This window comes from Equus przewalskii, chromosome 30 (assembly GCF_037783145.1).
Source record: "Equus przewalskii isolate Varuska chromosome 30, EquPr2, whole genome shotgun sequence".
NCBI classification, from domain to species: domain Eukaryota; kingdom Metazoa; phylum Chordata; class Mammalia; order Perissodactyla; family Equidae; genus Equus; species Equus przewalskii.
In genome coordinates this window covers 16,206,017-16,216,322 of record NC_091860.1, presented here as the reverse complement: position 1 = coordinate 16,216,322, position 10,306 = coordinate 16,206,017, and the positions used below count along the sequence as shown (strand labels likewise).

General features: G+C 38.0%; 1 protein-coding gene across 5 annotated transcripts in view; it reads left to right on the top strand.

Moving 5' to 3' along the window:
- Positions 1-10,306, top strand: part of CACNB2 (calcium voltage-gated channel auxiliary subunit beta 2) — a 353,051-nt gene that overhangs the window by 116,055 nt on the left and 226,690 nt on the right. The window lies entirely within an intron of this gene.

Here is a 10,306-nt window from a genome sequence, read left to right as displayed (position 1 = left end):
TGGCTGTCTGAGTATTAAATTCTACAAGGCAGCCTTCCACAAACACTGAAGTATCACTACTTAAAATGATTGGATGCTAATTGAAGTATGCTGTGCAGTACGCTGGCCGACAAGCTCCGAAGAGGCGCTTGCTTTATTTCCGTTCTCCTTTTGCATGAGGCCACTTTATTTTCAGGGAGCGATGTGAAGGGGAACGAGAGGTTTATGCAGGCTGGCCAAACTGCAGTGCTGAATTGCTTAACGCTCATCTGAGATTCCTGGCTGCCAAACAAATAGAAAATCTACACAGAGAGCTAATCAATACTTAAGGGTATAATGTAAAAGAATCTGTGACCTTGGAAAACTGGCCACTGGAAGAGATATAGGTACCACTTCTGGGACAAACAAGGTCAAAATCTGATATGATTTAAATAATAAAGTTGGAGACTGGGGGATGGCAGGGTAGAGAAGAGATAGCTACATTCCTATCAAATCTTAAAAATAATATTCAATTTTTTTAAATATGGAAAAGCATTAAAATCCCCTTGAATTGAAAGATTTTTGTTCATTGTTATATATTCAGTTCCATTTGTCTTTGAATGCAACAGTTGACACGTAAGGAATGAATGTAGTAGTGAGGTAGCCAGCAAAGATTTTTGAAGATGACATCTTCAGGAATAGATTTTTTTGTTTGTTTCAACTGAAAAATTAATTGCTTTTTAATGAGATTTGGGAATAAGTGTCACAAAGTTTTTAAAGTATGAAATTATCCACATAAAGGAAATCTTAAATTAAAAATAAAAATAAATTGAAAATGAAAATCTGTATTTTTATAGAGTAATGAAGACTGACAAATCCATGGCTTTATGTGTTTCTACTTTTATATAAAGAATTAGAAGAAATCTCTGGTTATGTAGCTTTTTGGAGAGAGGAATTCTGAAATAAGGACTCCAAGAAAGCAATAATTTTTACCCTGTTTATTCTTGTCCTTTTTCTGACATTGCACGTGTAAATACATAGAAGAGCCAGCAAAATCTGTATTTTCTGGAATCTTGAGTGAAAGGTTAGAAGATTTGGGTCATCTGCCAATTCTTAAACTTTTTACCCTGTAATTTGGTTAAGGACACAAAACACATAGCACAACTGTATTTTAAAGATAAAAGAAATGCATATACCTTGGTCCCTAGAAATAAATTTTCGTTTATTTTAGAACGTTTGTCTCTTGACTCTTACCTGTGACTTACCTGCTGCTGTTTTTGCCTCTCTTCTTTGACAGTTTATATATGGGTTGCAGTTTTCTTTATAGGTAGCCAACTCGAGGCAAGAGGTACGTTAAATCTGAAACATATTGCATTTCCTTGGAGGAAAAGAACCCACTATGTATATATCTGCCAGTGAGATCTCTAATTTGCCTGCAAAGAAGATGACATGTGGAGTCTGGAAGCTGCTCATTGAATAACCAGGTAGATGGTAGGGCAAAGGGCAGCCCAAGCCATATGGAGTAGTAGTAATTGGGACCTTGCCCATTACATGTCCATTAAATGGACTGTCCTGTTGTCCTTTGTCAGCTCTCTTGTCAATTTTAAGGGAGTGATGACTTAGATCATACCGGTACTATATGCCACCTAAAGTTTAGGAATTAGAAGTGTGTATATGTGAAAGTATATATATTAGGTATAATATGTAAGTCAATTGATACATATGTGTGTGTACGTATCTCAATCCTCCACTAGTTCTTATGTCTTTTTTCAGTATGACAGCTTTCTTAAGTATTCCTCCTACTCTAACATTGTCTCTCAGAAAGAATACAAAGTTATGTGGGTCTTGAATAAAGTTATGTACATCTGCCATAGTGCTTTGTTTCTAGGTTTTTACCTTCCACAGCTGTCACCTTTATTAGATACCCTCCCCTAACTTGTGTCAAGTTGCCTCTATATTCAAAAATTGTTCTGTGAATGGCCGGCCGCCCTGTAGACATTGGCCCCTCTCTTTCTCTATAGAATCCATTGCATAAGCCTCTTTTTGGCATTATTATTTGAATTCACAAACTAGTTTCATTATTTTGTTTACACCTAACAATCATTCTTTTAGAACTCAGCTTCATATCTCGGAAGAATTTCCTATTTTTGTCTAAATTGTCTTGCAATTTTTATTTTGTTAAATGATGGGAAAATCTGTCAGCTGAATAAATACTCTTAAAAGAATACACAAGCATAGTAAGCTCTGTGTGCCTCTCTGTGAAACACTTCTAAAATATGGCCACTTGCATGCATTGGGGAGCTGAGATTGCTACTAACTCTTTTTGGTAAACTTTTTATTGACATATAGCACACCTTCAGAAAAGTGCAGAAATCATACATTTTGAACTTGATGAAAGTTCACAAAATAAATAGGCCTATGTAATCAACACCAAAAATCAAGAAACTAAACAATATCAGCATCCTTAGCTTCCCTTCCACTTGCCAATCACCTCCCCGCTCCTCCAGGGTACTAATATGACTTCTAACATCATGGATTAGTTTTTCCTGTGTTCAAATTTTATACAAATGGACTCATACAATATATACTCTTTTTTTGTCCAGCTTATGTTGCTCATCATTATATTTATGAGATTAATCCATGTGGTTGCATGTAGTTGTAGCAGATGTGCCCTGCTCATTCTCATGGCTGTATAGTATTCCATTATGTGACTGTAACATATTAGTCATCGATTAGTCATTCTACTTTGCCTCTATCATTTATTATGCTCATTGCCAGCTGCTTTTCTCCTCGTCAGTTCTTTTTTTAACAAAAGAAGCCCAAAAGACAGCCTACTGGAAAAAGAGGCAAGGACTTGAACGGGTACATCATAAAAGAGGATAGTCATCGATGCTACTGTTGATAGGCATTAGAGTAGCTTCTAGTTTGGGACTATTATAAATAGTGCTGCTATACATATTTGTGACATGTCATTTTGTGAATGTTTGTGTATGCATTTCTGTTGGTTATAAATACAGGGATGAAATTGCCAAGTTATAGGATGGATGGATGGATGGGTGGATGGATGGATGGATGGGTGGATGGATGGGTGGATGGATGGATGGATGGATGGATGGATGGATAGATGGATGGATGGATGGATGGATTCAGCTTAAGTCAACTCTGGTAAACAGCTTTCCAAAGTGGTTCAATCAATGTACACTTCCACCAGCAGGGTCTCACCAAAACTTGGTGTTATCTTTTACATTTTAGCCAGTCTGACAAATGTATAAATTACCCCATTATGGTTTTACTGGGCATTTCTCTGATGATTAATGAAATCTAGCGCCTTCTCATATATTTGTTGACTGTTTGGGTATCCTCTTTTATGATGTACCCGTTCAAGTCCTTGCCTCTTTTTCCAGTAGGCTGTCTTTTGGGCTTCTTTTGTTAAAAAAAGAACTGACGAGGAGAAAAGCAGCTGGCAATGAGCATAATAAATGATAGAGGCAAAGTAGAATATACAGACATAATCAGAATGTGGAATCAGGCTGAGCTGGGTTTCATTCTTGATGTTATTTTTTTTCTCTGTTGTGATAGTGGGGAGTTCTTTTCTCTTCCTGAAGCCCAGTCTTCTCAGTTGTATAATTGGGGAAATAGTATAAGCTTGAAGGTTTATTTTGAGAGTTCAGATGAAATAATGTTTGTCAGCACCTAGCATATTGCTTGACACAGTTGTTTCTCAAAAACTGGAAGCCACTGTGAAATGAGATCATGAGACAGAGGAGCTAAAATAAGAGAGTAGTAGAGAGTGGTTGGGAGGAACATGGTAGATAAATGCTTTCAACTGGCTTGGTTAATAACTGCCTGTGTTGTTCCTTGATACTAGTAGTCTTGAAAAGCTTTGATAAACGAGTTAGATGGTGAAGGATGACCTAGTCTAAATATTACCAGTCTCTTCTAAGAGCATCCAGGCTTTAGCATATGATTGCTTCTGAAATGTTAGGGTGTGTAAATGTAGTGAGATCTCCAGATATTACCTTTGTATATACAATAACTTCTGAGCAATTCAGGACTCTGGTTAAATTCTGATTGTTGTGGTTACCTGGTGCACGTTCACATCATCGTTTAGAAAAGTTTATAAAATACTTTTAGGCCCATCATTTCATCTGACATTAAAGCAACCTTTAAGAGTGCGCAAGGCAAGTGATAATGTCACCATTTTATAGATGAGAAAACTTCAAATGAGATAAATAACTGTATTGCCACAGGCCACAGAGTCCGAGAGGGGCCACGCTGAGATTGAACTGAAATTTATTCTTATTCTATGGACAACGTTGTGTTTATCTTGTTTGGAATAATGTTTAAATAACGGGATTATAACCAAATTTAATCAACACAAATTTTATAGTGCTTCTGAGTATAAAAGTTAATTGTCATTGAACTTGAGAAGTGCCAAAGTGCCAGTTAACAGAGATTTCTGCTTAGTCGAATCGTAGGTAATACACTTTTTTGAATTATAGTTTTTTTCTTACAATTCATACTTTTTCCAAATTAGCAGCATTATCTTATGAGTTAAAATAAATTTAAGCTACATGCTTATTATATATGCCTTGGAAAATATGTTTTCATGGTAAATGACTTTTGAAAGAGTTTTTGCTGGCATCAATTCTGTTCCTCCATAGGTAATGGAATAAGATTTATATGCATAGTGGTTTGAATATATATATATATATATGTATAATATACCTTAAATCACTTGGAGTTTTTCCAGCTATGTCTTAAGATGTCCTTGAAAGATGATATTTGACTTTTATAGACCTATGTCTTTTAAAGTCAAATTTGTATATATATTTTTCCAGTTTTATTGAGATGCAATTGACATACAATACCATATATAAGATGTACAGCATAATGATTTGACTTACGTGTATCGTGAAATGATTACCACAATAACCACAATAAGTTTAGTGAATATCCGTCATCTCATATAGATACAAACAAGAAAAAAAAACAAGAAAAATTTTTCCTTATGATGAGAAGTCTTAGGCTTTACTCTCTTAACAATTTTCATATATACCATACCGTAATGTTAACTATAGTTGTCATATAGTACATTACATTCCTACTACTTATTTATCTTTAAGTAGAAGTTTGCACCTTTTGACCACCTTCCTCCAATTCCGTCTTCTCCCACCCCCTGCCTATGGTAACCACAAATCTGATCTCTTTTTCTATGAGTTTGTTTTTTTTGTTTTTGTTTTTGTTTTCAGATTTCATGTATAAGTGAGATGTGAGATCGTGCTGTCTTCTTCTTTCTCTGTCTGACTTATTTCATTTAGTATATTGCCCTCAAGGGCCCTCCATGTTGTCACAGATGGCAAGATCTCCTCCTTTCTATGGTTGAATAATATTCCATTGTGTGTGTATCTCTCTCTCTCACAGCTTCTTGATTCATTCATCCATTGATGGACACCTAGGTTGTTTCTATGTCTTTGCTGTTGTAAATAAATGCTGCTATGAACATGGGAGTGCAGACATCTCTTCGACATAGTGTTCTCTTCTCTATTTCTCCAATCTCATCCCTAATCCAGGCCCCAGTGATTCCCTCCCAAATTACTGTAGTAACCTCCTGACTCATTTTTCTGTCTGTCTTAATTCTTCAACAATCCCTTCTCCACATTCTAGCTGCCACTGTGATTTTTCTCAAATGCAATCATGTTAGTTCCTTGCTCAGAACCCTCTGTGGAGTCCCACCCTGTGAGAACGTGAGTGCCATCTGATCAACATGCTACAACAAGGCCCCCTTTTTTTTTTGGAGGAAGATTAATCCTGAGCTAACATCTGCTGCCAACTCTCCTCTTTTTGCTGAGGAAGACTGGCCCTGAGCTAACATCTGTGCCCATCTTCCTCCGCTTTGTATGTGGGACGCCTACCACAGCGTGGCTTGCCAAGCGGTGCCATGTCCGCACCCGGGATCCGAACTGGTGAACCCCAGGCTGCCGAAGGGGAACGTGGGAACTTAACCACTGCGCCACCGGGCCAGCACCCCACAAGGCCTTTCTTAGTCAAGCCGCTGTTGGCCTCCTGGGCCTTAACTCCTAGCACTTTCACACTCTGAAGTCCCAATGGCATTGAATGTCATTCATTGCCCCACACCCACTGCTCTGTTTTGCTTCTGCTCCTCAGTGGCGTCTGTTCCCAAGCCTGGGTTAGGTGTCCTTGCTCATTCCCTCTGATCACTCTTAATATACCTTATCATAATTACTCTTTTAATTGTCTGCCCCTCTTTGAACTCTAAGTTCCCTTTCCATTGTTGTATTCCTATTGTCCAGCAACAATGCTTGACCTGTGGCAGACGCTCATGACCTGTTTGTTGAATAAACAAATAGCGCTGGAGAAATATTATCAAATTCTTATTTTTCCATTACCATTTTTTCTGTTCCCTCTGGTCATATAATATGCAATTTTTATTTTATATTTGTATAAAATTCATTATATGGATGTGTTTATGTGTGTATAAACCCACACAGAGCTTTGCGATGATACAAAGTTACAATTCCTTGGTCTCTTCTGTATTTTTAAAGTAGAAGAGAAATTTTGTTGCTAGAGTTTGAAACTGTGTAATCATTTACTCTTCAGGCCTCTTTTCATTGTTTAGATTATATTCTCTTTATTTCTTTTGAGGATCTAAAGCAAGAACCAGTTTATTTACCCCTGGCAAGGACCTGCTGGAGCGCAGAAGAAATCTTAGCTTGATTTAAATGATGAAATTAACTCAAACCTACAAACTAACTTCATTTAAAAACAAAGGTTACAAAGTAGGTAAATATGTTTTTTTAAAAGCACCCATATTTTAAAGTATCTTTGAGCACAGCCATTTAAAAATAAAAGCACCACTGGATTATTTCTTTTTTGAAGCCTTGAATTAAAGGCTTTAAGAGCTGTATGTATTAAAAGCTGCCCTACCATCTTTCCCATCTGTAAAACAAGTGGCTCCTATTTTAGGAGATGTGTCGTTCCTCCTTCCTCCCCGGGTTGAAGCTCAGGCAGGTACCATGGCTCTGATGCAGCCTTTGTGTTGTTGGTTTAGAGGCCTTCCATTGCCCGTGACCTTTCTGGTGAATAGATCTGCCTCCCATTGAGCCAGACTCCTCTGTTTGTTCTCTGTCTTGGTATTACATTGAGATAACAGCCAATTCTCTTCTGTTTGAATCATCAGAAGTGGCTTCATTTTTTGTCGACTGGGGTTTTTTTTTTTTGCTTGCACTTTTGTGATGAGCTTATCAGCACTCTCTTCCCCGTCACCCAAGGAATAAATAATTGATGTAATCCACTCTGATTTCCAAACAGCAATGCAGAGTAAAGGGAGTAAGGGGCAAAGCAGAGTTTTCCACTTCTGCAACTGAGGCACTGGGCATCCTGGAGTTACTGTAGTTTCCAACTTTCACCTTTTCTTTTTTTTGGTAAAGATCTCAGGGAGTCTGGGAATCTTCCTCAAATGCCTCACTGACTTCTCTTCAGTCATTTCATTGTTGGGAGAATCAGGTCATTCTTTAGGATGGATATTAGACTATGAAACAAAGTGATAGTTATTCAAAGGGAGTGGATTGCACCCTTTTTTCTACAAAGATGAATGGGACACACACTCATCAGGACAGAGGCTTCTTTGTGATTTTCAAGAGTCCTCACTGAAGGGGACAGGGCAGAATGGTGGGGAAGGGGGAGTTAAAAAAAAAGAAAAAGGAACCCACATGCAAGATCAGGAACCTCTCTCCTCCTCTGTCCCCCAAGGTTACATGCCTCATTATTAGTGATCACCCTCCTAAGCTTTATAGAGGGTGGATAAGATAGAGCTATTTGGTAGTACACAAAAGAAATCACTTGTTTCTAATTTTAAAACAATTCATTGGTAGTTTGTAGCAGTGTTTCTCAGTGTGTTATTGGGGTCACTAACATTAGAGTTCTTAGGGATGTTTGTCCAAAAAATTGCAGATCCCTGGGAACCACCCCAAACTCATAGAATCTGCATCTCAAGGATGGATCTTCATTATTTCACTTTCAGTAATCTCTCAGTGTGATTTTTGTGCACACTATTGTTTGAGGAGAGCTCACAGGATCAAAGGAAATTTGAAAGTCAGCATCAGGTGTAGGAAGTATGAAAACCTGTGTGTCAGGAATTGTGGCTAAGCTCTTCAGAGGCCTCCATCTGAGGCAAGTCAGCTCACCTCAGGTCAACTTGTGTCAAGTTATTCAAGGTTCACCTTCCCGGAAGAGAGGGTCTGAATGGCCCAGATCTTCTCCAGCCAGGAGAGAAGACACTGCTTGACTTACCCTCTCACCAAGGCTGCAGACAATGGAGGAGGAGAATTTCTCAAAGGAAAATCCAAATGTTGTTTCCAGAAAAAAAAGGAAATGGATCTTGAAGGGCAAAAACCCCAGATGATCTTTGTGCATACGTAGAACACGATGATACAACTTTTTTAATGAACCATGCTCTACTGTGGTTAAAGATTCGAAAGTGAAGGGTTAACATCTTTAAGCTCAGCAACACTGGTTTTCCTCAGTTACATAAGGTAACTAGTAGCAATAGAGTTTGTAGGAAAAATCCAGAATTGCCCTTCCAGTAGAATTAGTGCCTGGCAAAAATTTGTGGAGAGTAAAGACTTAATATTTGAATTGATTTAAGTAACTAAAAATGACAACAAATATTTTTTTCAGGCAGTCTGTAAATATTGGCAACACTGAATTACGACTGAAGTTTTTAGAAACAGCTGAGCAACACTGTGAAGAGCTTATCAATAAAAGGACTAAAATAAAATACCTTATATTCTTTAACTCCTTGCAAAGTACTTCTGTTGCTTGATCTGATCCATACCATTTATTTCTCCTTGTGCATCACTGGTCTTGTTGGAACCATGGGTCTGAGCAGACACAGTTCTGGTAAACATCCAGCATGAAAAATATAATGTGGATTTTGTATTTCCAGAAAGTTCTACTCTGTGGGAGTCTTACTAACTGCTCACCTTGAAATTGTTTCAGGTGCCACAGCAAGAAGTAGGATAGCCCTGTGTGTGATGGTGTGTGATAGGTTACACTGCTAAAACCTCTGAGGAGCTTTCCTTCCAGCAAGGTTAATTTGGCTGAAGTCGATTCACCTGTCCACTTATTTTGATGAAAATAAATTTCAGTTCTAGAACAATAGAGAAGGGAGAGGAGGCACCCGAAGTGAAAAGGGATAAGAAAGAGACTTTACAAAAATTGTTTCAAAATATGAGGAACGATCAGAGCCTCAGTACCTCTTTTTTTTTTTTGAAAGAACACTGAACATACCTTTAAAAGTGATTTAATAATTTGCCAGAAGTTTCCCAAACCTCTCAAATTTGAATAAGGCAGCAATACAGACAGACTTTAGAACTTGTAATCTTATATTTCAGGGCTCTCAGCAAGGGGTGCCTATTAAGTTTTGTCTGAACGAAGATGGGTAGAGAGAGGATCAGAGCTTTCTCCTGTCATGACCTTTGGGGTCACAAACGTTTTAAAAGAGAACTCCGTGTATTTTTTTCATATAGTGCAGACCTCCACTTTAGTTAAATTCTTGTGGTTTTAAGAACTTATTGCTTTTAAGAACTCTTGACCAATCCCTCTCAAAGCAACCAATTTCATAGAATTTTCATTTCTGAACTATAATTATCATATGCTCATTTCTTTTTAAACATAATAGAATTCTTGGGGGCCAGCCCGGTGGTGCAGCGGTTAAGTTTGTGCTCTCTGCTTCGGAACCCGGGTGTGGACATGGCACTGCTTGTCAAGCCATGCTGTGGGGGACGTCCCACACATAAAGTAGAGGAAGATGAGCACGGACGTTAGCTCAGGGCCAGTCTTCCTCAGAAAAGAAAAAGAGGAGGATTGGCAGCAGATGTTAGCTCAGGGCTAGTCTTCCTCAAAAAAAAAAAAAAAAAACAAAAACAAGAAAAAAAGTAGAATTCTTTCTTCTGCACGTCAAAAAGCACTTAAAATTTGGAAGTGAATCTCTACTTCCAAGGAAAAAGTCATCACGGCTAGAGGGTACTTCTCTGATTTTTCATTTTTTTCCTATATGATTCTTTATTGCACTGTTTCTTTCCCTTGAACTTGACTCTTGAGCTGTGATTCGCGTACAAACTGATTAAAGAATGCTCTTAAAAGACACTGATTTGGGTTCTATTCACCTTACTGCTCTATGAAAAGCAGGATGACCCTCTGACTTTTTTCGGAGATGATTGGATGTTCCGTGTTTATTCCACCTTTTTAAGCCCTTGATGAGAATTGCACTTCTCCATGGTGTTTTATGCAATCATCAAATCGGTGAGCATTTCTCTCTGACAGC